The following is a 24,333-nucleotide window of genomic DNA, read 5'->3' on the forward strand; positions in this document are numbered from 1 at the left end:
AAAACATAATGACTGAGTAGGAGGTCTGCAGCGTTACTTAGTCGTTTATGCAGATGATAGTGCCTCAAAGCTATATACGATTAAGCATAGCAAATTCTGGAATAAAAAGCAAACTGTAGTTTCTGAACCTTTTTTCAATAATAGCTCAGTTTCCTATATTTCTGTGAACTCTTCCTCTATATTTCTTCCCTCATCCTATCTTTGCCATGAATAGCTTTTTCTCCTTTTTATGTGTCTTGAAGTCTAGTTTTGTACTTCATGGGTAAATGTTAATTTTCTCCTCTGTTGTATTTCTCTTGACCTCACATCATTGTTCCTTCCCTCCCCAACCCAGTAATTCCGAGTACAAGCAGCATAACAGAAACACTGTTACCTGATGCTTTTAATAAAGCCCACCTTCAAACAATTCCGAGGCAATTTATTTATGGTGCGATGCAATTTGTTTATACATATGACATGTAAAGACAAAACAAAAAGCAAAATTGAGGCCACATACAAAGGTCTTTTTGAGAGACTAGAAGCATTTATTTTTAAGTGCTTGTTTTATTGGCCATGAAAGTAATAAATTGATACCAGTTGTTTTTGGAGTTTTTTCAGACCCAAATCCTAAATATTATTACCAGTTGTAGAAGTCCTGTGATCTGTATAACCCTGAGACTTGAAATGAATATTGAAGCTATTTGCTTTTAGGAGGCAGAATAGTATAGGAGATAAATTCATGGGCTCAGGAGCCAAATTGCCTGGGTTTGAAGCAGTCTCTTCTCTGCCACTTTCTAGCTGCCTGAATTTGAACCCGTTATTTACTATTCTGTTTGTTTTCTCAGTTAATAAAATGAAGATAATAATAGTATCCACTTCATGGTTAATTAATGTAAAGTATTGAAGACTTCCTGTTACTTGGTAAGTTATATGTGTTCAGTATTATTAATTTCCAAGTTATTATTTTTAAAATTAGGGATTTTATAGAGTGCCTGTCATCCTATATACAGATGCATAGAATGGCTTACCTAGAGGACTACTCTTCTTTCTTTCTTAAGGATGATATTAAAAATTTAATCGCCTACCCCAAACATATATCTATTTAATAATTTCAACACTGTCTAAATTTCTTTTTCCTATTTTGATTACATAGTACCTTAGCTGGAAGTATCTGGAAACTCTTAACAAATAAGTCTTTTGTTACTATTTTTTAAATTTAAGAGAGTTATTTAATCTACTTAAGGATAGAGACTATTTTCACCTGCAAGAACTAGCAAAGTGAAATAAGTAAGAGAGAAAGAGAAATTTGGAAAGGGATGGAGGTGGGTCTTAACAGAAAACAGAGATGACAAACTCCCCATCAGTACTTCCTTCTTTGTTCATTCAACCCGTGCTTTTTAAAGCGCTGCTTAGGAAATGAGTTGCAAACACTACTTCCTGTCCTGTCCTCAAGGTGTCATTGTGGTAAAATGTTGCTGTGGCATCTAGCACATCCCATCAGACATGTCTTGCTAAAGATAGAATTAAAGATAGAATTCTTGGTTCAGTCCAGAGAGGAGTTCTTCAGATTAGGGCTTTATGAAAACTGCCAAAGAAGTTGCTGAGAAAGATAAACCCCAAATTCTGCATGGGGAATGATATAAACTTTAATATTGCCATCGCAATAGCTAATACTTTATTTTGTGATAAATACGATTGTTGTGTGCTAACAACAATTCTCTAAGTTTATTTCATTTTACAACTATCACATTGAAACTTAGAAAGGAGAAGGAATTTGTTTGGGGTCAGGTGGCCTGTCGATGGCCTCAGAGAGGTCTACCCGACACCATATGTAAAGCACATCCCAGTCAGGCCCATACCTCTAGGACACTTTGCCCTGTTCTGTATTCTCCATTTGAAATTCTCATTTATTTATTCATTTGCTTATTTATTTTCATCTCCCTGATATGATCCTGTACATCACAAAAGAGCAGGGCAGTGCCTGGTACCCAAAAGATAACATTTTATTAAATGAATAAACATTGAATACTACTTCAAAAATCCTTAAAATAATCCTATATCATAATTATTATTTTAGTAGTATTTTCTTCATACAAATAGGAAAACAGAAACAGGTGGGTGAAAACAGAAGATCCAAAGACACCCTATAAACTTTGGATTCAAAGCTAGATTTATTTTTACCCAAAGCTCATTCAGTTTCCTGTATCCACACTAACAGCTTCTTCCCAGAAACACCCTTGAAGCTAAGCTGTTAAAATACAATACTAGCAAGTAAGGAGGATCAAACTTAAAACTTAAGAATCAGTTAAAACGTGGAGAGAGCAGAAAGGAACAAGATACTTTTTTAAAAGTGTCATTTCTGTTTGGGTGTCAGGTTAGTCTTGCTGCTTTGCACCTGTCAAAACCAGGGATTGACACCATCTTCTTGTGGCTTATGGTCCTTGTTTCAACAATAGAGTCTATTAATAGAAAATCTGAGATATAGTAAGACCAATAGATCAGGGGATGACTCCTATGGAACGATAGCTGTTTGCTCACAGTTCCCAAGAGGAGCAGGCATGCCACCCCAGTGGGACCCACTCAGGGAAGTACTGGGCTGGTTACAAGGCAGCAGGAGGGGGAGAAACTGTGGGCAAGAACCTTTATTGTGGTTTCTGTGGGAAGAATGGGCAAGGCACAGTAAGCAGGCTTAGGGTTGGCTAGTCTGACCAATTTCAGCAGGCTCTGCTATGTAGGGGCTGTCCTAGGTGTCTGGTACCTGACCCTGGTGATTAGGGAAGGTGGATAATGGCCCACAGTGCAAAAACCCAATAAAAGAGATTGTGTAAGTGTGAGCTCTGGATTGGTTTGTATTTGAAAATCACACTCGTGGGCAAGTTGTTTACTATCTCTAGGAATTGGCCAACCCTGGATGGGACAGTCCCTCTAGGGTCAGTAAGGTCCCAAACGTCAAAGCATCAGAATACAGAAAATAGAAAGATATGGTTAAGACATTCCTCAGCTGTGCTTCTGAGATACTGATTATAGAAAAAGCTCTAAAACCACATTTTTCATCCACTTGGGTTACAAGTAGTCCCTTGAAGCAAATAACAGATTTATATTCAACTGTCTGTTTTTTACGCAGTTCATAAAATCTGCATTTTATGTTGAATAGAAGAAAGGCAGAAATGTGTGGTATGTTTTCTGCGTTACCTTTTTGTAAACTTTCTCTAACTTCTTGACCTTTATTTTCTAAGAGAAGAAAAAAATCATTTACTATAACAGGGTGGTCCTCAGTTGGAGGCAGTTTTGTTCCCTGAGGGGGCATTTGGCAATGTCTGGAGACATTTCTGGTTCTCACAACTAAAGAGGATGCTAGTGGCATCAGGGGTGCTACTAAACATCCTACAATGCACAGAATAACCCCTGCAACAAATAATTATCTGACTCAAAATGTCAGTGGTGCTGAGGTCGAGAACTCCTGTGTGATTCTCAGTTCACCTATTTTCTCACTTTCTTCTCCACTTGTTTCTATAGGGATTTGGTGGTTCTTTCTGTTATGACATTAGACAATAAAGCATAAACTTGACAATGAATCCAGATTCTGATTTTTCCCCTTACTATTCACATTCTTCCTGCTCCTTCCCCAATTTGGGAAATAGAATTCACTCTATGTAATTTCAATACTTGTATTTAAAACTCAGATGACTATTTTCAAGTCTGTGTTATAATTGCTAAATTACATTAACATCTGTTATATACTTTTTGAAAAAGAATGAGAAAAAGTAGATGGCAAATGTCAGTATATGGAAATAACTTACCTATTCAATATTCAGTGAATAAATCTTTTCTGAGTGAGAACTTAGTTTGATAAACCTACAGTACTGAGTGGTGCAGGTGTTACTTAGTTTACCTGAAGCTTTCTTTTCAATACTATTCAACCTGGATTAAAAGGTGACATCTTTAGTGTGGTTCTCTAGTTTCTTTTTATAGGACATGCAGATAGAGTTTAGGAAGTAAAACACAGAGATCACTGAGAACAAGAAAAAACATCATATCAAAGGGGAAGGGGTACAGTTGAAAGAGGAAGGAATCTAGAATTTGGAAACTCCAGCAAAACAAAATGTCAACTAGAAATGCCTACGTCTTCCAGATGACACCCGTGAGCTTAGAGATCTTGCTGCCCAGCAGGCTATGACAATGGCCCGAAGTTTTTCAACCTAGTACATTGAAGAATTTTTTACTTCTTTTGAGCCTGAAGCTCTAAATTTACAAAGCAAGGCAATGCTGAAATTACATACGTGTGTGTTTGTATGTGTGTGTGTGTGTGTAATTTTATAGTATGATCTATTTTAAAAAAGTTGTGTAAACTTGGGTAACTCACTTGAACATTTTAGTTCTCGCATTTATAAAATGATGTAAATTTTCACATATTTGAATAGTTTTATAACTAAATTATATGGATACCCATGGGGATATGTTCCACCTATGAATTCACTGTGATGGAAAAAACAGGATCATATTTATTAAAAAAAAAAAAAAAGCAGTGGTTTTTACACCTGGAGGACTTTTTCAAACACAGACTGCTCAGTTCCACCCCCAGTGTTTCTGATTCAACAAGTCTGGGGTGGGGCCTGAGAATCTGCATTTCTAACAAGATGTTGCCGAAACTGCTGGTGCAGGACCCCACTTGGATCTGTAAATGTAGTGATTCCCCATCCATGATGTTATTTACACTTCACCACAACCCTGACCAATAGGTATTATTATTCTCATCTTATACTGTTAGACACTGAAGCTCAGAGAATTAAAGAGGTTAGCTAAGCTTACCCATATGATATGACAAGAAAGAACAAAACGGAATTCTGTCCTGGTACCAGTTTTCTGGAATCCTTTCTTTCCCGTTTGGTATTATCCTACTACTGCATTTGATCGTGCTTTCCTTCTGAAGGAGGAGCTCTGGTCTACATAGCATTTCTTCCATTATTTACAGCAGGTGCTGTATTTATGTCTGAGCCAGGCATTTTCATTCTCTCTTCGTTCATGAATGAAACACTGTCTATGAGTTGAAAAAGTCTTAAGTATATAATAAAGGACAGAATCCAAGTTTCAGAGAGGGTGTGGATAACATTTTTATTACTTATTTTAGACACAGTGGTATTTGGCCTGGCGTCACCTGCTCAGTTATTATGGCGCTCTCCTTATTACCAGCTACGGACTTGAATTTTGGAGGCTGAAGCGAAAGAAATTTAAAGGATGGAAGTGAATTAAGACTTATTTAATGTTAACTAAATAACTTCAGCTGGACACTTTATTAAACCCACTATTTCACTTGCTTTCAATAAGGAGGACAGAGGGAAATCAGGAGACTATAGTAGGGTACAGCTATGCAGGCAAAGTTATTCTTTATGAAGAATGAACTCCTTAATGAACTAAGAAGAATTTTAGAATGCTTAATATGCTAATATATTACAATTCAGATTCAAATTAAGTAGCAATGAACCATGCTTTCTGCAATATCACCTAGAGAGGCAAAATTATACCTGTTTTCAGAGTTTGGGAGCTCTGTACTTTCCAAGTCTATAGTTTCAAAGTTTAAAAAATATTATATATATATTCATATTTATTTCCAGGCACTCTGCCTACTTTTGTTCTGGTCATTTCATTTTTTTCCCATTTTCCCTCCTTCACTACTTGAGTCCAACGCAAACGGTTCCCTTTCAACACACGGTTCTGCTCATTATTTAAGATGGAAATAAGGCTAGGAAGGCATTTTCTCATGCTATTTCTAGGACACCTCAAATTCGGCTTTGCCTTTAGGCCAATTTCTATGGAAAACCCAACCAAAAGCTTCTGGAAAACCTAACCAGTGTCTTCAGCACAAGAAGTTTTAGATTCTGTGTCCCATTTACCAACTTCTCCAGTGAATAAAAAATTGGTTGGACTGTATTGCCATTACAGGACTATCGTAGCCGTAAATTTTATGGAATAACTTAACCATAATTACAAAGAAAAACCCACATAGCAATAAAGCCATTTTAAAGAGTATTTCTCATTTAGACCAAATTTTCTATTCTCGGAAAATGGTCATCTTAAACCCAAGAAGGGTCAGCATGCAAGAGGAAAACAACAGACTGCTGATGTGTTCCTTTAAAAACACTTCTCTTCCCATGAGTGCTTGGATTTTAGGCTGTAAAATGGCACCTTCGAGTTTTATGAGAACAGACGTCTCTCCAGGGTAATGAGGGTATAGCATGTTTTCTCGCTCGAAGGATCTTCCTGGAGTATAAAAGTATGATTGTTTTTTCTATGCAAGGTCTCTGTTTGTCTTGCAAAGGCTTGTAGTTTGGACAAAGACACTGAAAGCACAGGGCTCACTATGAAAGCTGGAACTTTAGTCTCCAAATGGATTAATTTATCTCCGTTTGGTCTGATGGGGCAACAAGTGTGTTGGTTTCTTTTTCTTTCATCATTTGTTTGTCCAAATCTCATGATGAGTTGCTTTAAAAAAATCACCTTTTCTATGCCCATGGCAATTTTTCCTCTTTACTCTTCTGATAACTCTTCATTAAACACCTCCTTTGTGTATAGTTCACATTATTACATTTTTTTCATCATCATCATACTGAAGCTTAAAGTTGAAATTTCCTTGTCTCCATTAAGTTTAACATAAATCCAGATTTTCTTTTTTTTTTAAATAAATATATTTTATTTATTTATTTATTTTTTGGCTGCATTGGGTCTTCGTTGCTGCGCGTGGGCTCTCTCTAGTTGCCGCGAGCAGGGGCTACTCTTCGTTGCGGTGTGCTGGCTTCTCATTGTGGTGGCTTCTCTTGCTGCAGAGCACGGGCTCTAGGCACGCGGGCTTCAGTAGGTGTGGTGCACGGGCTTAGTTGCTCCGCAGCATGTGGGATTTTCCCGGACCAGGGATAGAACCCATGTCCCCTACATTGGCAGGCAGAGTCTTAACCACTGCACCCCCAGGGAAGTCCCAGATTTTCTTCTTGATGCAATAGTCATTTGTTGATTTAACTTGACAATTCATCATCTATTTAAAGTTTTTACATCCATTTAAAAAAATGTCTGCCTTTTAATAAGTTGTACCACAGAGCTATGGTAGAGATGTAGAGGTGAGTATATCTGTTCCAGCAACACAAAAAATAAAACTAGACAGCAGGCTTCCCCATATACCCTTCTGGTGCTTTGTAATTATCACCTGGGCTTGTGCAAGACTAAAGCAAAGGTTCCTCTTGAGTGCTCTAGTGTTGGGACCTGTGTTCTTTGTCTCAATCTTCAACCTTCTCCTGGCATTGTGGCCCGTGGGGTGGAAAAGGGGAGAGAGCAGTGTAGCTTGGTGGTTAAGGGCATGGGTTTTAGTGCCGGACAAACCATTGGTTCAAATCCATGTTCTTTTGTTCCTTAGGTATGTGACTCTCGGCTACTTATTTACCCCTGATTGTCTTATTTTTACAAATGGGATTATACAACTTCCTACTCAAAGCATTCTTTTGATTATTAAGCCAGAAAATATGGGTAAAACATCAGGAATAATGCCTGCCTTAGAGAAAGCACTCAATATAGAGTAGCTCTCTGTCATGTATAAGTTACCTGGTTCAATGGCAGTATTGTTTTAACTTATATTATTGACATCTGTTGTGGTCAAAATTATTCTAGAGCTGCCCTACTTCTCCCTTTCTAAATTGATTTCTCCAGGCTTCTGATGTATTTCTTCCATGACTCAATATGACAACTAATTTGATGATGGCTGGGGAGGAAGGCAGATTCTAAGTCCTTCCAGAATACATGGGTCTTCTGCAGAACTGACCCCTTTTTTGTGTGTTTTTTTAAAAAATAAATTTGTTTTATTTATTTTTGGCTGCACTGGGTCTTCGTTGCTGTGCACGGGCTTTCTCTAGTTGCGGTGAGCGGGGGCTACTCTTCGTTGCAGTGCATGGGCTTCTCATTGCGGTGGCTTCTCTTGTTGTGGAGCATGGGCTCTAGGTGTGTGGGCTTCAGTAGTTGCGGCACGTGGGCTCAGTAGTTGTGGCTCGTGGTCTCTAGAGCACAGGCTCAGTAGTTGTGGTGCACGGACTTAGTTGCTCCATGGCATGTGGGATCTTCCCAGACCAGGGGTCGAACCCATGTCCCCTGCATTGGCAGGCGGATTCTTAACCACTGTGTCACCAGGGAAGTCCCTCTACTTAGTTTTAAAGGGAAACTAAAGGGAAAGCTGGGTTTGACAACTAAGTATGAGAATTTTAGAAGGTGGATTAGCTGTAGTGCCTGAATACTGGAATGTAAATGACATTACCTATCTTCGCACTGGTTAGGAGCCATCTATATAGAAATCGTTGGGCAGTTCTCCCAATTGGTTGACCCAGCTACTCTTTGAGTAGAGGACTGTACTTTGTCCAATTGAGGGAAACTTCATTTGCAGGTCATGAGAAAATTTCAGGGCACGAAGATATTAACGACCTTTGCCGTTATCCTGAGCCAATGTCCCATAAATTTCTGGACAGTGAGTGAGGGGGAATAAAGGGCAGACTGGTGACTGGAAGAGTAGAGAGAAGTTCTTTCCTGATTCTCTTCAAACCTCTCTGGGTCTTAGGGCTCCATCTCCTTTCCAAGCCTGTTCTGGTCCTTGTACCTCAGCCACTGGGGTTTCCAGGGTTCCTTCCTCACACCAGTGCTGTTCTCACTGCACACACTGGCCTGATCTCATCTACGCTTGGGATCTTTTAATCAATTTATTTATTTAATTTTAAAATTTATTTTTATTTTTATACAATTTTAAAGGTCACTTTTCAGTTATTAGAAAATTTAGGCTGTATTCCCTGTGTTGTACAATACATGCCTGAGCCTATCTTAACACCCAATAGTTTGTACTTCTCTCTCCCCTATATCGCCCCCACCTCCGCACTGGTAATCACTAGTTTGTTCTCTTTTTCTGTGAGTCTGCTTCTTTTTTGTTATATTCACTAGCTTGTCGTATTTTTTAGATTCCACGTATAAGTGGTATCATACACAATTTGTCTCTCTCTGTTTGACTTATTTCACTTAGTATAATGTCCTCCGAGTCCATCCACGTTGCTGCAAATGGCAAAATTTCATTCTTTTTCATGGCTGAGTAGTATTCCATTGGATATATACACCACAGCTTCTTTATCCATTCATCTGTTGGTGGGCACTTAGGTTGCTTCCGTATCTTGACTATTGCAGATAATGCTGCTGTGGACATTGGGGTGCATGTAGTTTTTTGAATTAGTGCCTCTGTTTTTTCTGGACATACACCCAGGAGTAGAACTTCTGGGTCATACAGTTATGCTTTGGATCTTATTACCACTTATATCTCTCCCTTTCAGACATTTCATCTGACGCTCCTATTCTGAGTTCCAACTGTCTGTTGGATATTTGCTTGTGAGTTTCGTGGGCTGCCCACTCTCAGTTCACGTCAAAGTAAAACCTTTGTGGGACCAGCTCAGCCAGCTGCTCTCCCTGTTGCTGGTAGATTCTCTGTCTTATTACTGTCCACCTATTACCTGGCTGAGAAATGGGGGTCGTCTGTGAGTCAGTCCTTCCTTCCCTCAGCACCCACATCCACTGAAATCTGACAGTTTTACTATTTCTTGAATCTGTCTCTTCCAATCTGTACCCTGATTCACTGCACTGTATTATTATTACTGTTATTATTATTGTCATTTATTTTTTGTATGTGCATTTTTTGCATTACACTTCTAACTAGGTCTGTCTTCCACATAGTCACCCGAGTAGTGGGTCTGAAATGTAAATCTGATCAGTTTTCTCCCAGCCATGGGATAAAGTCCAAACCCTTAAGGTAACACACAAAGCCTTTCATGACCTGGCACAGACTGGACACTCGCTCTCCACACTTGAGGCTCCAGCCATGTAAGGAAGCTAATGGATCTCTGTTGACCTTGTCCGTGTCTAAATGGAAACATTGTTGATATTCTGTTAGGAACATCACAGTTTAATTATCAGCAGGGTCGATTTTCACTTTCTCACTAATCATCACTATCATGAGTTAGTCCATAAATCCTGCTACATAGGGAAGATTGAATAACTAGCATATTGGTACTTAATTTCAGGGGTTTATGGTTTAAAGTAATTTCCCCTAAAACAGATTTGCAGACAAGCTTGTAGTATGTTAGTCACTTTATTGGGTACAGATAAAACACTCCAATTTGTATTTGGTGGTTACTATCCAGAGATTTGGGGCATGGGGTTGGGATTGACAGCCTGGTTAATGCAACAGCTAGGTACTCACTCAACAAGCTACTACTCTGCTTGCTTGGAGCGTGGGAAGGAGGGAGAAGGAGCAAATAAATGTTTCTTCTCAAGATGGCCAAATGTCCAAAGTGACTTTTACTCACTAAATGGAACTCAATGATCAGTCAGGGTTCCTGCACAAAGAAGATAATGCACTCGCACTCAAATTGGGTAATTTCAAGAAAGGATAATAAAGAGGTTGTTTTTTAAGAGTCTGTCACTTCATGTTCTTTTTTTTTTTAATTTTTACTTTATATTGGAGTATAGTTAGTTTCCCAGGTGTACAGCAAAGTGATTCAGTTATACATATACTGCTGAGGGCGTGGGTCAAGCCCTGGTCAGGGAACTAAGATCCTGAGAAACGGGAGTCATCTGTGAGTCAGTCCTTCCTTCTCTCAGCACCCACATCCACTGAAATCTGACAGTTTTACTATTTCTTGAATCTGTCTCTTCCAATCTGTATCCTACTTCACTGCACTGTATTATTATTACTGTTATTATTACTGTCATTTATTTTTTGTATGTGCAGTTTTTGCAGAACACATCTAACTAGGTCTATCTGCAGGGCAAGCTGGACTGCAGGGCCAAATAAATAAATAAAATGTGGGTAGGATACGAGGAAATATATGGATAGTCGAGGACCCAGGGCTGGTGGAGACTTTGTAATGCTTCCTGGGCCTGAAGGAGTCCAGGTAAGGCATGTTGGTAGAATCTAGAGACACAGCAGACTGTGTGGAAAGGGCAACTTAGGAAAGTGATCTTCATCCAAGGTATTCAGCAAGCTGGGGTGATCTTCCTCTGACAGGGCTGGGGGAAAAGTGCTCAGACGTCATTCTTCTTTCATCTCCAGTATCTTACTGGTGTTCCCATTGGTAAACCCGTCTGGAAGGCAGAGGGCAAGGGAGCTCTTTGATCAGGTCCGTTCAAGTCAACCTTGTGAGACAAAGGGCAGGGTGGGTCTGGTAGAAAGTAGATCGCAAGGGGCAGATGGCAGGAATCTGGCAAGGACCATGAAGAGGTCTCTGAATTTGCTTTTATCTGAATTGTCATACTTACGTCAACACAGAGGACTATGAACCAAATTGGCCCAGGGAAAGGTTTGCAGTGGGTAGCAATAGTCTAGCACCTGCTGCTTTTGACCATAAACTACCCTTCTGAAGATTACGGAAATGGCTTTTACCAGATTATGATGTCTCCAACTACAGGTAAAATAATAGACTGTGTTAAAAACAGAAACTGAGATTGTAGTCATCTGTGAATGTGACCACAAATGTACCCACGCATCCATCTAGTTATCTCGGGAATATATGTACTTGGAGCATTTTATACTTGTTTATGAATATTCCAAAGGGTTGTTTTGAAGTAATTCACTTGTATCATGGCATGTGGATTTATCTAAAGATTTGCAGTAAACCTTAACATATCTAGATAGAATCAAGACCCTTGTAAAACATACACTTGTGCATAATGTGTAGAACTTAGAGAATGAAGTTTTGAATTGAGAGCTATTTGAATGGAAAAACGACCAAAGAAAAAACACCTAGCAGTTTTCTCATTGGCAGGTTTCATTGTCAAGGTCTCAGAAGTCATCGAGAATAGGGGGAGGGTGTTTGTTGTGGGTAGAGTGGGGAATACCGATGTGAACAGCTTTTTGGGAAAAGACCAGTGGCAAGTCGATTAGGTGAAAGGACTGGAGAGTGCACCCCTACCTAAAGAAAAGTCATCGATATTGCTACCTCCTACATCACCTCCTTCTCTATCTTTAGAGTGAAAGAGCAAAGATTATAACTATTAAAAAATAGTGATATGACAGGCAAATTCTATCAAACATTTAGAGAAGAGCTAACACCTATCCTTCTCAAACTCATCCAAAATATAGCAGAGGGAGGAACACTCCCAAACTCATTCTACGAGGCCACCATCACCCTGATACCAAAACTAGACAAAGACATCACAAAGAGAGAACTACAGGCCAATATCACTGATGAAGATAGACGCAAAAATCCTCAACAAAATACTAGCAAACAGAATCCAACAGCACATTGAAAGGATCATACACCATGGAATCCAGGAATGCAAGGATTCTTCAATATACGCAAATCAATCAATGTGATACACCATATTAACAAATTGAAGGAGAAAAACCATATGGTCATCTCAATAGATACAGAGAAAGCTTTTGACAAAATTCAACACCCATTTATGATAAAAACCCTCCAGAAAGCAGGCATAGTGGGAACTTACGTCAACATAATAAAGGCCATATATGACAAACCCACAGCCAACATCGTTCTCGATGGTGAAAAACTGAAATCATTTCCACGAAGATCAGGAACAAGACAAGGTTGCCCACTCTCACCACTATTATTCAACATAGTTTTGGAAGTTTTAGACCAGCAATCAGAGAAGAAAAAGAAATAAAAGGAATCCAAACTGGAAAAGAAGTAAAACTGTCACTGCTTGCAGATGACATGATACTATACACAGAGAATCCTGAAGATGCTATCAGAAAACTACTAGAGCTAATCAGTGAATTTGGTAAAGTAGCAGGATACAAAATTGATGCACAGAAATCTCTTGTATTCCTATACACTAATGATGAAAAATCTGAAAGAGAAATTAAGGAAACAGTCCCATTTACCATTGCAACATATAGAATAAAATATCTAGGAATAAACTTACCTAAGGAGACAAAAGACCTATATGCAGGAAACTATAAGACACTGATGGAAGAAATTAAAGATGATACAAACAGATGGAGAGATATACCATCTTCTTGTATTGGAAGATCAACATTGTGAAAATGACTATGCTACCCAAAGCAATCTACAGATTCAATGCAATCCCTATCAAACTACCAATGGCATTTTTCACAGAACTAGAACAAATAATTTCACAATTTGTATGGAAACACAAAAGACCCCAAATAGCCAAAGCAATCTTGAGAAAGGAAAACGGAGTTGGAGGAATCAGGCTCCCTGACTTCAGACTATACTACAAAGCTACAGTAATCAAGACAGTATGGTCCTGGCACAAAAACAGAAAGATAGATCAATGGAACAGGATAGAAAGCCCAGAGATAAACCCATGCACATATGCTCACCTTATCTTTGATAAAGGAGGCAAGAATATACAATGGAGAAAAGACAGCCTCTTCAATAAGTGGAGCTGGGAAAACTGGACAGCTACATGTAAAAGAATGAAATTAGAACACTCTCTAACACCATACACAAAAATAAACTCAAAATGAATTAAAGACCTAAATGTAAGACTGGACACTATACAACTCTTAGAGGAAAACATAAGCAGACAGTATATGACATAAATCACAGCAAGATTCTTTTTGACCCACCTCCTAGAGAAATGGAAATAAAAGCAAAAATAAACTAATGGGACCTAATGAAACTTCAAAGCTTTTGCACAGCAAAGGAAACCATAAACAAGACTAAATGACAACCTTCAGAATGGGAGAAAATATTTGCAAATGAAGCAACTGACAAAGTATTAATCTCCAAAATATACAAGTAGCTCATGCAGCTCAATATCAAAAAACAAACCAACCCAATCCAAAAATGGACAGAAGACCTAAATAGACATTTCTCCAAAGAAGATATACAGATTGCCAAAAAACATGAAAGGATGCTCGACATCACTAATCATTAGAGAAATGCAAATCAAAACTACAGTGAGGTGTTACCTCACACCAGTCAGAATGGCCATCATCAAAAAATCTACAAACAATAAGTGCTGGAGAGGTTGTGGAAAAAAGGGAACCCTCTTGCACTGTTGGTGGGAGTGTAAGTTGATACACCCACTGTGGGGAACAGTATGAAGGTTCCTCAAAAAACTAAAAATAGAACTACCGTACGACCCAGCAATCCCACTACTGGGCATATACCCTGAGAAAAGCGTAATTCAAAAAGATACATGCACCCCACTGTTCATTGCAGCACTATTTACAATAGCCAGGACATGGAAGCAACCTAAATGTCCATCAACAGATTAATGGATAAAGAAGATGTGGTACATGTATATAATGGAATATTACTCAGCCATAAAAAAGGAACGAAGTTGGGTCATTTGTCGAGATATGGATGGACATAGAGACTGTCATACAGAGTGACGTAAGTCAGAAAGAGAAAAACAAATATTGTATATTAATGCATACATGTGGCATCTAAAACAATGGTATAGATGATCTTATTTGCAAAGCAGAAATAGAGACACAGATGTAGAGAACAAACATATGGGTGCCAAGGAGGAAAGGGGAGGTGGGATGAATTGGATGATGGAGATTGACACATATACACTATTGATGCTATGTATAAAATAGATAACTTACGAAAACATACTGTACAGCACGGGGAGCTCTACTCAATGCTCTGTGGTGACCTAGATGGGAAGGAAATCCAAGAAAGAGGGGAATATGTGTATATGTATAGCTGATTCACTTTGCTGTACAGTAGAAACTAACACAACATTTTAAAGCTACTATACTCCTATAAAAATTTTTTTAAAAAAATCTAAAAAAAGTGGTGATATGAGAAATATAGAAGGATTCCAAGCAAAGGGTCTTCCTCGGAAATTTCTTTGAAGCCTGAGAACAGGTAGAGTTGTTGTATTTTTATGAAATGGATAAGATTAGAATTGTATGTGTAAAACAGTATCTTCTGGGAAAATATGTTAGATTGATTATAGTATGAAAGTTAAGAGGAAGAATAAAGAAAAGATTTTAATAATCCAGTTTAGAGAAGTCAAGGATAATGGGGAAAAATAAATGTGACCAATTTGAGAAATAATATGGAAAATAGTAAATAAATATTACTAAGAATTCAATGGTACATCTGGATCTTCTCTTTAGGAATACGTGGCACATGTAATGCATTTTGGAGGCATTAGCAAAGAATGGAAAAGCTTTCCATTCTTGATGGTACAATAGGTACCATCACAGCCCCTAAATGTCCTGGTGACTCAGGGCAAGTCTCTGAATCTGTTTGGTACTGGTTCCCTCATCTGTGAAGGACAGAGATGAGATAGGTAATCTTGAAAGATTTTTCTAATGCTAAATTGACGTTATTCTAAGTAACCCTGTAGCCTACTATAGATACTACCCTTACTCATTTATTTAATGAGGTGTAACTCACAAATAGTAAGTTTGTACATGCACAGATCTTATGTGTAAAGCCCCATGAATTTTTATGTGTATCTGAAATCACCACCAAATCAAGACATAGAACATTTCCAGCACCCCAGAGGTTTCCTTGTACCCATTCCCAGTCAATGCCCTCTTCTTAAAGGTAGTCATCTAATCTGACATCTATTCTAGTAGATTTGATTTGCCTGTTATTGAACCACATCAACATGGAATCATACAGTATTCAATATATTATTATTTAACTTAGTTAATAGTGTCATTCAGGGACTTCCCTGGTCGTCCAGTGGGTAAGACTCCACGCTCCCAATGCAGGGGGGCCCGGGTTCAACCCCTGGTCAGGGAATTAGATCCCGCATGCATGCCACAACTAAGAGTCTGCATGCCTCAACTAAGAGTCCACACACCATGACGAAGATCCCATGTGCCACAACTAAAACCTGGAGCAGCCTAAATAAATAAATAAATTCTTTAAAAAATAGTGTTATTCAAAATAGTGGTGTGTTGTTATGCAAATTTATGTGGTCTTTGTGTTTTATGCAAAGATGTTTCCTGTAATTTTATTTATCTTGCTGAAAGCTACTTGGGTAATTTTCTTCCAAGTGAGAATATCCTCCCTTCTCAGATAGGACTGTCCAATTTTCACTCAATATCAGGATCCAGTTCAAGTTCACTGTCTCTGTGGAGCCTTTTCATAACTATTCCAGTTCATATTATTGCCTTGTTTTCCGACCTCTATGTAGTTCTTGGGCTATAATACTTAGCAAGGACATTAATCATACAGTACTTCAAATTATTTAACTGTTCCACATATTCGTAGTGTCTTCTTTCTAAAAAATTGCATGTGCCAATGAAAAGACAGATTGATCTGTTACTTTTTAAAATCCCAGAATAATGTAAATACCACTGAATAAAACTGAGTGACCCGGGCTTCCCTAGTGGCGCAGTGGTTGGGAGTCCGCCTGCCGATGCAGGGGACACGGGTTCGTGCCCCGGCCCGGGAGGATCCCACATGCCGCGGAGCGGCTGGGCCCATGAGCCATGGCTGCTGAGCCTGTGCGTCCGGAGCCTGTGCTCCGCAACGGGAGAGGCCACAACAGTGAGAGGCCCGCGTACCGCAAAAAAAAAAAAAAAAAAAAGAGTGACCCTATGCATGTATGTATGTTTTTCTTTCAGTGAAACATAACCACTGTTTCAGAACGTAGGCTCTGGGGTCAGATAGCCTGAGAGTAGGTTGGGGCGACCTTCTACAAGCAGTGGGCTCATGAGCAATTATTAAGTCTTGATTTTACCATCCTTAAAATTGAGTTCATGGCAGCATTTACACGTGTATATACAGTGCTCAGCACTTTTTGTCTGGACTAGGATTTTCGATCTTACTCAGTTTTAGCTATTGGAAAACCATCCTTTATATGTTGTCCTATCACATCTTATCTAAATGTTCTGGTTGTAGGATTGAGCTAGTGAATTGTGTTTAAATGCTTGTCCCTCAGAAAATTGTTTCAGAGTGACACCTTTTAGATGGTCAGTGAAAGAAATAACTTTCTTTCCCACTTAGGCCCCTATGTGTTGGTTTTAATCCATGCTACTAGCAGGAATTGCTTACATTCTGATGTAGCATTACCTGGGCTCCTAGTAGTTCAGTGCTGTGATAGGTGTGTTCGTGCAGTCTTAGTTTTTTAGTAGATGACCTAGGTCCTGGGTAACAGCTTAATGGGTATGATATAAAATATCACTATCCAAATACCTAGAGTCGTTTTTTCTAAAAGGCTTTTTTTCCCAATAAAATCTTTGAAACTAATAAAATTAGAAGTAAAATATCAGAAAAAATATCAAACTGTGTTTTTCTGAGTGACTTTTAAGCACTTTCAAACTCAAGGAAATGAGATATTTATTTGTATCCAAAACTATAGTAATGAGTATACAACTCGGCTGAAAATTTTCTAGAGGAAAATTAGACGAGCATGTATTAAAAATTAATGCAATTCTTCTTTTGAGGATTATAATGGAAATGAATCTTATTCTTGCCTTCCTATATTCTTAAAGTACTTACCATTTTATATTGAGCCTTGAGATGTAGGTTGAGGGAAAGAATAAGCACATCTCCACACACTGCTGTGGTCACAATACAGGGTGCAAACCTGTGCCATGGATCTCTTCCTAAATCAGCATTATGCTCAAGTCTGCATACCATTAAACAAACAAACAAACAAAAAGAAAAACAAAAACCCTTTTCATTTTTCATGGACTTTCAGATGAATGTGGCTTTCCTACCATATTAAAACTGATTGAATTCTGACATGATACTCCATTCCTCTCTTCTGTTCCAATTCCTGGGTATTTATATAGCAATTTTGGTCATATTTTGGTAATGATGTAGATTTCTGGAGGATTATAACATGATTCATACAAAATCTTCTTTTTTCTTTCATTTCTGGAATCCTCTTGGCATGACTTCCAAAACTCAGCCACTAATAGAACATAAATACAGAGTGGCTATGTTTCTATTTCTAGAGAAGAGTAGAGTAACTATAGTACTGAGGTCCTGGGGGTGGTTGGATTTTGGTACTTCCAGATTGGCAAAACATACTCATTTGAAACTTTTTAGGGTCATGTGCGTTCTGTGTTTATCTTGGTGATTTGTCAGAACATGGCTGGACTTCGGCAACTCTGTTTACATATACATTTTATATTTTTTCCTTTAAATTTTTCCTACTTTTTTTGGAGAGATTCATTTGTGTTCTAAAAACATTCTGGGAAGGTTGAGAATGAACAGGTCTAGAGCAAACACGTAAAACTTCTAGATATTGTTTTTGTTCAGCTTGCTGACAACATTTTCAAAACTCTTTCTCTAAAACATTGAGCCCTTGCTGTCCAGATGTTCACTGGGTAACATGGTATTAAAGTTGGAACTAGACTGCATTTTGATATTCTTGCAATGGAAGTAAATCTTTTGTATTTAAGGGAGAGAAGGATCTGTCCCAGTCTGTGAAGTAATACAGAAAAAAAAAAAAAAAAAGACTACACCAACCTGAATATGTAAGTTTAAACTTGTCACTTAAAAGTGTTCATTTCGGGCTTCCTTGGTGTCACAGTGGTTGAGAGTCCACCTGCCGATGCAGGGGACACGGGTTCGTGCCCCGGTCCGGGAAGATCCCACATGCCGCGGAGCGGCTGGGCCAGTGAGCCATGAGCCTGCGTGTCCGGAGCCTGTGCTCCACAGCGGGAGAGGCCACAATGGTGAGAGGCCCGCGTACCGCAAAAAAAAAAAAAAAAAAAAAAAAAAAGTATGTTTTTCACCTTTTAATCTAAATTTGGAAACAGCCAATAACCAGCTTCCTTCATGTTTGCAAAGAAAAACCAACTTACCTTTTTTAGAAACCGAGATTTATAATCTTTTCAACATTTACCAAATCTATACTGAGAGCCTGCTGTGTGCCAGATGCTTTGTTAAGACCCAGAGACTTAGTGGTGAGCAGAAGAGATGCAGACCCTACTCTGGACTGCTGGAGCTTACAAAAGAGAGTCACACATTTTCTTCATGTCTTTTTTTTCTTTTGCAAAGCAGTTTACACACTAATTACATATAATTAACTTTTCAATATAATATGTGTATATGTATGTTCTTATTTATATCACATAAATTATGACTGATTCAAGCATGTAGTGATTCAAAATATTATGCTTAGATTTTATGAAATGTTCTTTATAGAAAAGAAATTTCTATATCTCAGTGTTTTTGAATGTTTATACTTTATTGCTGTCAAATAAAGATACAAATAATTGCTAAATAATGCTGTCTATAAATATTCATGACAAGACAGAATGTATATCCAAACTGTATTTTAAATACATACACTTTAATCAGAGGCAGACTCTAAAATGATAATTAATATAGCTGGCATTTGCATCAACAAAGGACATTTATAGAAGATGCTTTTATGAAGTTAAGCACAATTATAGCACATGTAGATGCTGGATAATTAAAATAAATTTTGCATAAGAGTTTACTTTAGAAATTGACACAGAGAAATATTTTCATTTCCATATGCTTTGAGTAATTGTATTTTAATATCTTTTTCTTCTGAGAAGTAGTTACTTCATTTATTTTTTATGAAAATTCAATATATTTAAATTTGTTCTTTTTCCAGATATATTAAGGAGCTAGTAGATACTGTAACTCTGAGCTGTATTTATTCCCAGCTGAGACATATTTAATCATGTTTGGTATTATATTGGTGGACTGGGCTTGGTTTGGGTGTTACATTCTTTAATTTCTGCGTCTCTGTTGACAAGATCATGAGTGTTACATGTTATGCATATCTGCTTGGTAGACTATGTAAGGTGCCACCCAGTTAGTTCCCTCTTCTGGATTACAGGAATTACTCTCTTACCTGCTGGGAATGATGTTGGAAGAAGGCCATCAGCTAGCAGCCCTTTTTGGGGACTGTGTCAAACTCCCTGCCCTGAGCAGCCCACAGCCACTGGCTGAGCGCCATGGGTACGAAGGCCCAGGTGGTCTCCGCAGCGCCGTCTGGCTCTGGAGCTCCTGTGGGATCACCCGAGGCTGTTGAGGGGCTGGGATTGCAGCGCAGGTCAATTTCTCTGCTACTTACTCCTCACTTCTATAGGTGTTGATGCCAAGAGCATGCCCAAAGGAACCCTCCATCTCAGAGGGTGCTGCCTGGGAAACTCAAGCTGTGAAATCTGCCCAGAAGTCAATGTCTTGATTGCAATTGCATACTGACAGTAAGTTCTAGCAGCTATTACTACATTGACACTTATTCTGGTCACTGAGTTGATGTCAGTAGTCATGAAGATAGAGCATCTTGATTTTGCTCAAATTTTCTAACTCTCTATAACAATCAGCTTCTTCATTTCATCATGGTTAGCTGACGAATAATATGGCAAGTAACTCATCAGAAGAATAAAATATATCTATAGTGATCACATTTTTCTTTATTGACAGTCTTCGTGCTCTTTTGACCTGCAGATAGAGCAGGCTGTGGTCTGCTTTTAAACAAAGGAAAAGATGAAACAGATGCGCTAGAACGTCTGAAACAGCTGTTGCCATGGAAGATGCTTCTTTTGAATTTTACATGAGGACATTTACTCCCTCCTCGACATTGCAAAGTACAGGAGTGACTGAGGCAGCTGTAAAACTCCTAACACCCCTCCCCCAGTTGAGTGCATGGCATCGCTGTTTGGCATCTATTAGAAAGTAACGCCTCTGTAGCAAAGCAAGGAGAAGTCTGTGAATTATAATTGCTCACTGCACACATGTTTGATGATTAGCACAATCTCTCAAGCAAGCTGTAAAGAATAGAAACTGCACTTAGGGAGTTAATATAGCAATCCCGCTGTTTCCCTAGGCAGTTTTTCCAGGTGCAATGTCTGCTCCTCTCAAACAAAACCTACAGTTTCGGAATAGAGTGAGCCGTGCGCATGGAGCAGTGGTAAACCCAGAGAAGTGAGGCGCACCCAAGAGAAACAAGATGAACAATTCAGCCAGAGACAGAAATCTGGACGTGCATCGAACAACTTTTCATCAGTGTGTCTGTCCGGGAGGAAACATTTTCCAGTGGCCTCCTTCCTTTTTTCTTTCGAAATGAGCTCAACTGCAGCGTTCCCAGGCGCTGTCACCCGCGAACTGCTTGAGGCGCAGAGAAACATGGATAAGTGATGCTGTTTGTTTAAGGTATCCTACATGCTCCGCCCCCATCAAGTCATCGTCAGACCTAATGAAAAACCAATTCTAACAAATTTCTCTGCAGTCCACGTGGAGATTTGAGGTTGTGATTTTCCTAATGGTGCAGGACTCGGGGTCAGGTGGACAGGGCAGATGTAGCGGGGAGAAAGCACTATGATATAGGCTGGTCTCTGTTAGGGAAAGGGCAGAATTTTTGGAACTCATTAACTGCTGTCTCTCATTCATTTAATTTGTTACTTATGTGCCTTCCAGCTTCAACTGTGGATGCCCTGAAGGCAGCTGCAGCAGGCCTGGTGCCAGCAGAGGGCACATCCCTGAGTCCAAAGCCACCTGTCCACCAGAAATGTACCAACTCGGCTTCCAGATGCTGGCCTTAGTCTCAATCTGATGCTCTTGGGCTTAAGCGGATAAACTGCCCCTATCAGGTAGGAACAGTTAGAAGTCAGAGACAATGAAAACACACAGGGCTCAAGTGTTTTGCACCAAGCAGTGTTTACAGGAACAGGAAAGCGGGTGAGTCATCTTCTGTTTTTAAATGGGTACTACCAAGAATTCCTACGTGCACCGAGCATTACGTATGAATGTGTTCAGAGGATTGAACAGAACGCTGCTTACCAGCATTAATTACATTATTGAATGTACTATATAACTATAATAGAGTGATTTCAAAAGTCTCCTGAGAAGGTGGGGATTTAGAAAGAAATTTTGCCATAGCTGTTTCATTTTTAACTACCTGGGCAATAGGGGGCCTGTTCCGTATTCAGAAGGCAGCAGGGGACGCGAGGGTCACCGTCATCAATATTCCTGAATTACAGCAAGCCCACTGCAAGTGGCAGTGTGTTAATAGGCCACGATGCAGGCTATAGCCTGAAATAATGGAAAAGAAGCAGGGCTCAAGGAGGAGAGAAAGGAAGAGAAGAGCAGTGATGCTGGTGGAGAATTCAGAAAGGGCTGTGTGGTTTTCTGAATGCTCTGTTGCTCTCCAGTGCGGGTGTTCCACGGATGATTTTAAAGTTATTTCATCCTGCTTCTCTGCAGGGTCCCTCAATTTGTCATCAGCAAACTGGTTGAGCGTGCCTTCTGCATGTTCATTCAAGTGATGTAAATATTGAACAGAAAGGGACCTATTGGTATGTGTCAAGGAATCTTCCTCTGGGGTGACACTGTTCCGTTAATGAGTGTTCTTTGACATGGCTGTTAAAATGTAAATCCTGCTAGTTGCTTTAATTCAACTTGCATTTCTTATGTTACCTATGAGACCAAGACTTGCTGCGTGACCTGCTGAATACACTTTGGCATTTTGGCAACTCAGCAGAGTACAGTGTGAAAGCACAGACTTTCAAGCTAGCGTGCCTGGGTTTGAATCTGGGCTCAACTATGTACTAATAGCTGTAGGTTCTTGGGCCAGTTACTTAACTTCTCTGTGCCTTACTTTCCTTACTAGTAACGACGATAGTGTATTCCTCACAGGGTTTCTGTGTGGGTGAATGGGATGTATTACTGTGTATTCCTAGAACAGTGCTGAGTCTGTAGTCAGTGCTGTCCAAGTGTTTGCTGTCATCATTGTCACCATCATCACCAAACAAATGGTGACCTGTCATAACTTTTTGGTATTGAACCTGCATTGCTCCCCGAGATCCCTGTTCATTTCAAGGAGCACACAAAATAAAAGTTTAAAAATCAGTTCTAGAATTTTCCTGCAAATCATCCCTCTTTTACAGCACAAATTATATGAACTAGGAAATGCCCAATGGATATAAAATATGTAGTGAATATTAGATATTTAAACTATGTGTTCTCCCAGAATAGGGCATTAATAGGTTTTTCTACCAGTAGCTAAAGTTGTCGCAATTGGGGAAAACCATATGGTTCTGCCACAGCACTGTGTGTCCTTAAGTAGCTTACTTCACCTCTCTGAGCCTCAGGTTTTAATTTTTTTCTTTGTCTTCTTATGATATAAGAGTGAGAATATAAATTTATTGTATTCGTTTATTCCAAGGCAGTATATCGAGTAACTGATATGTATCTTACATAATCTAGGTCCTAGACACGTTTTATTCACGTTGAATAATGTGAAAGTCTTTGCTGTGACAACAAATAGATATAAAAGTCATCTATACATTAAGTGATAAAAAGCGCTGTGGGAATATAAAGCAGAATAAGGGGCTTAAGAGTGATATGGAGCAAAGGGCAGCAGATATGATAGCTTTTCTGACAGTGGATGTTCGCATATTTGAAACTTCTTAGTCATATATAACACTATGAATTTTTGGAGTGGAACTGAAAGGTGAGGAGATCTCTTTTAAAACGGTCCACAGGCACTTGAGGTTCTTCCCCAAGTATCTTCTTCTTGGGGCTCCCATGGCACAGCTTGTGATGTGCTCGGGGCTGTTCACCTCCAGGTAAGAAGCATGGATGACCAGGTCCTCAAGAAAAGGGCGTTTGCCCATGTTTTCATGGCTTCAGCATCCCTTCATGGGAAAAGAAGATAATGATGCCTGTAATTATTTTATCAGTGAATTGTTTGCTTTGAAATCATTCCAAATAAACTTACTACTGGAACTACTAATATTTTCCATGTAGACACTTTCATTCTCACCTTGAAACTCCTTAGCTGAAGCATCAGCAGTGGACTGGGTTACTTTCTCTTTACCCTTCAGAACTTTCTTCAGAGAAGGTGGAAATGCCCTTGGGCCTTTTCATTTGTTGTAGCTTAGAAAGAGCCCGGTGCGACCAGAGACTGTGGCAACCGAAAGTGATTTCTGGGCTATTCGGAATACTTCATAAAAACTCCGGGAATACTTGACACCTTACGTGCTGCAGATGTGATCTTAACATAGGGCTGCGGCTCACCTGGCAAAGCGCTGTGCAGCACAATTGGATTTGTTCCTCAAGAAATGGCAGCAAGGCGCTGAAACAGTTCATAGTCTGAGCTTTGGTCAGAACTGGTAGGACTCCAAATTGTCCATGACTGGTACCAAAGACCCCTTGCTGACAGGTCCTCCCAGCCTTCTTGGGGCCATTTCATCTGTTTTGCCGGTCCTTATTCTTTTACGAAGAGCTCTCAATGTATAAGTCAAAAGTGGAGGTTGGACAGGGAGACGGGACCTGAACTTCGGTCTGTTTTCTTTATTTGCTTCTCAGACGGGCTTGTCTGGATTTCAAACCATGTTTGTTTGCTTACTCTGGCAGAATTTCTTCTTTCTTTGGTTGATTAAGCCTTGAT

General features: G+C 39.3%; 1 long non-coding RNA gene across 2 annotated transcripts in view; it reads left to right on the plus strand.

Annotated features, from left to right (window-relative positions):
* LOC307195515 overlaps positions 1 to 24,333 on the plus strand; it is a 442,270-nt gene that overhangs the window by 13,531 nt on the left and 404,406 nt on the right. For both annotated transcript variants that reach the window (XR_013830847.1, XR_013830848.1), the window contains exon 2: positions 21,360 to 21,532. This is a non-coding gene — a long non-coding RNA (uncharacterized lncRNA). The remainder of the gene's footprint in view (positions 1 to 21,359; positions 21,533 to 24,333) is intronic.

Source organism: Stenella coeruleoalba, assembly GCF_951394435.1.
Source record: "Stenella coeruleoalba genome assembly, chromosome: 12".
NCBI lineage: Eukaryota > Metazoa > Chordata > Mammalia > Artiodactyla > Delphinidae > Stenella > Stenella coeruleoalba.